The 3,813-nt window shown below is 52.1% G+C and overlaps 1 non-coding gene across 1 annotated transcript; it reads right to left on the minus strand.

Moving 5' to 3' along the window:
* Positions 1 to 982: 982 nt before the first annotated feature.
* TRNAL-UAA lies at positions 983 to 1,065 on the minus strand. Its single transcript has one exon. It is a non-coding gene; the product is annotated as a tRNA-Leu (tRNA).
* Between the last annotated feature and the right edge of the window lie 2,748 nt (positions 1,066 to 3,813).

The following is a 3,813-nucleotide window of genomic DNA, read 5'->3' on the forward strand; positions in this document are numbered from 1 at the left end:
CTACATCATAATCATAAATTCATACATAACCCCATGCACCAGCAAATAACTCTTTGCAGTGATACTACAATGGTAAGCTGATTTGCAAGAAGCGCACGCTACCCAGGAATCCTAATTAACCAAATTAACACCATCACTTCAAATCATGTCCCAGCAGTAGGACATTTCCGATTGGCCTCAGGCTGGAGCAAAGCAGCCAAATGAAAACCTGACAGCATCTCCTTGGGTCCAGCAGGCTAGCGCTTTACTGAGGGAAATATCTGGTGCCCATCCATGCACATGAGGAAGGGAGTAAAAATCTCATGAGCATTTGTAGGCACTGACCCAAGACAGACTACAGCACAGCGATGCTGTGCCACAGAGGAGCAGTTCTCAGTTTCTCATGCATTTCCCAAATTTAACCAGCAGCATCAGGAACCCCTTCCTGCCACGCTGGCTTGCACCAGGGGGGGTGACACAGCCAGACCCCCTGGAGAGTGCCAAATGTTGCTTTGGGTGAGCCAAGCAATGGGTCTGGGGTCAAGGAGCAGAGCTGGCAATCGAAGCAGTCTCCGCAAACCCCAAATCCATCTCTCTGAACCCACTCATTTGCACTGGTTTCCACTTGTGACTTGCCTGAGCTGTTTAGAGCTCACAGCTTTTTTTTTTTTTCACCCTTCAGGGTAGTCAGGTTTTTCTATTTTTGCCATGGGAAAAACAAGTTGCTATTTTGGGAGCTCGTGGGATTCAAGCCCACAACGATCTCAGCGCTCCCTGCACGAAAAATGAGATCCGTAACCTGTGTGCCAGAGAGACTGGCTCATGTGTCTCTACACATTCAGCCTGGATGGCAGGGTGGCTTGGTCCCACCGGGGTCCTCACACTGGGGCATTGAATGGCTTCTTCTCCCCTGGCACAGGGCCCAGAGCTCCCATGCCTGCTCTGAACTGATGCTCTAAAAGCTGGGGTGGGAGCTTTAGACCAAGAGAAAAAAGGAGGCTCCTACCAGAAGTGGGGTTCGAACCCACGCGGGCATGTGCCCATTGGATCTTAAGTCCAACGCCTTCACCACTCGGCCATCCTGGTGGGCTGCAAGACATCCCCTGGCCCACCGCCTCCTCCCCTGGAAGGCACACATCTCACCAAGCCCTTGAGTTCCCAACTCAAGACACTTCCCAAGCCCAGTGACACCTTTCCTTCCTCACTACTTTCTTTAATGTCCCCAGCAAACTGATGGAACATCTCATTGGGAGACAGCAGGTCCCATGGCCCATGGAAGACAGCAAAGCCCATGTGTGCCACATTAAATCCTCATGCAAGGACCATAGTCCCTGGTGATAACGCCACCAGGGATCCTGGTGCAGGGGAGGCATCTCTGGAGGGTCTCAGCCTGACCTCGCTGGGTGCCCAGAGGGAAGGGAGCAGCTCCGACAGCCTGACAGCGCTCAGCCAGACATGCCACACGGGTAAAGTGCTGTCCTTATACCTCAGGCCCCACTCCTCACCCCTTCCAGTCCACATTTTGGACTCTACTAGGGTAGTTTAGCTGGGAAAGACAGTGTGGAGAGAGAGTCTTTCTTTTTCCTTTGGGGTGAGATACAGCTTTTTTCCCACAATCTGAGGAAAAGAGGGGACCCCCCCCGAAAAAAAAAAGCCTCTATTGAATCATATGGGATTCAAACCCACAGCCCCCAGGTACCCATGTGCAGGACATTTTTAGCCCTTAAGCCACAGGAGCCTTTCCACAACCCTCACTCTTCCCAGACCACCCCAGGGATGCTAAGAAACCTGGCCAGGCCCTTTCACCAGAGGATCCTGTCTGCTGGAGACATGTTTGGCCAGGCTGTCCTGGCCCTGTCCTGCTTGAAGATGAGAGCAATTCCCTCCTCACTTCTGCAGGAACTGCTCATGACTGTGCCCTGGGGTAGCAGAGCTGTGTTTGGAGGGCTTGTGGCTGGTTGCTGCAGGGGTGAGAGGCCCTGACCAGAAAAAGGGATGTTTCCAGGTCTCAAAAGAGGGTAACACAGAGCTCTTCAGTCAGGATGGGTTGAACCGATCTCCAGAGATAATTCATGAGTGCTAGGAAGCAAGGCAGAAGGATCTCAGGCATCCCACAGGAGGATGCTGCAGGTCCTCAGTACAGCAGAGGACTGGGTCAACCTATTCACAAGCAAAAATGCTGCCAGGAGGAAAATTCACTCCCTTAGGTGCCAAGAGGAAACAGTAACTTTCCCTTCTTCCCTTTTACCCTTTGCGTTACAGTCACAGCAATCTGCCATGCTGGTCCGTGTGTGCAGAATCACAGCTCAGCATCTCTGGATGCCTCCAGCTGCAGCACCCACATAAATATCAGATGAAGTCATGCTCACAAAGGGTGTTGCACTCACCAGCTCCCGAGGAATCTGCTCCTAATGAGTGACTTCAAAGCATTAATGAGCTTGCAAAGCTCTCCTCTTGGACCTCACATGCTTGGCATTAAGACAGGGGTCACCCGTCAGGAGAAGAGAATGCATGTGCATGTTGGCGAATATAATATATTTGTCATCCTCTAAGAAGCAAAGATTAATCATGCCCTCTCCGAAAGGAAGCTTTTACGCCACATCTGCTCTTCACAGCATGGAGAGAAGGGACCTGCCCTCAAGGACATCCATGACCCACACTGCTCAGATCCCCATAGCACCCTGGAGCCCATCGAGCCCAGCTTTGAAGTTAACATCCCACCTTAACCCTTTGGGTCCAGGCTGGGAAGTGCTACTTGAATTGACAGCCTGAGGGATGAATAAAGTGGAGGAATCTCCAGCACAGGTTTAAAGCATGCGTGGAGGGAGTGGTATGGATATGTGAGAGAGCAGGTTTGACTGATGCTTTCTGTTCTGTGGCATCCTCCCAGTACAGGCAAGGAAAGGAAATGCTGGCCCAGAACAGCAAGGGCTGCACAATGCATCTGCTGCTCTCTCCTGGGACCACTCTCTCCCAGCCACAACCCCCTCCAAGCCTCCCTGAGCAAACCATAAATCTCTGTGTTGAAACAGCCTCCAGCACCTGGCTAACAGCCCAGCTGCACCCATTTGAGTAGCAGAGCCTATCCATGCTGCTGTGCTAGAAGGCAGCCACGCAAACAGACTGTGCTGAGGGACCAGCGGCCAGTCTGAGCGCAAGCCTGCTGCTGGGCACTGCTTGCCCTTCCTCCCAAAGCCCCTCAATTTCTTCAACCTTCCCAGAGCCCTCTCGCTGCTGACACCCTGGCTGGCATTTGTGCTGCCGCAGGGAGGTTTGTACGAGACACAGGGCCGTGAGACAGTGTCTTGTTATTGCGCCGCTGCTGCTGAACCTTCAGGACAATCTCCATGTGCAATCTACAGAGGCGTTAGCACGGGGGCAGCTCAGCCTCCCTTGCCTGGTTCAAACTTACTGTGACATATATCCAAGGGGGTCACTGGCGCAATTTGGTTGTATTAAAAAATGTAGCCCCAGGCAGATTCTTCCCAGGGTCTTCCATGGCTGTGCATCACCCACAAGGTTGGCTGGCTTCTCCTGCAAACCTGCACAGAGCGCTGGCTGGCACTTTGCTGGGTCTGGAGTCAGCCTTGCCTCCAGGGGGGTTGTAATATCAGCTGAATTACCTGTAGTGTCTTGGATGTCTCCTATGCAATCCCAAGCCAGGCTGGCTGTACCTCGTTTGCAGTATCCCCATGAAATGACAGCTTGAGGATGACATGGCTACAGGCTTTCAGAACACATGTTCTGTAAGAGAAAGACATTAATAATGTCCTGAAGTCAGAACGGTGTCATCCTTTGCTTCAGAAACACATTGGCAACGTTAACTGGAAAGCA

This window comes from Falco naumanni, chromosome 4 (assembly GCF_017639655.2).
Source record: "Falco naumanni isolate bFalNau1 chromosome 4, bFalNau1.pat, whole genome shotgun sequence".
NCBI lineage: Eukaryota > Metazoa > Chordata > Aves > Falconiformes > Falconidae > Falco > Falco naumanni.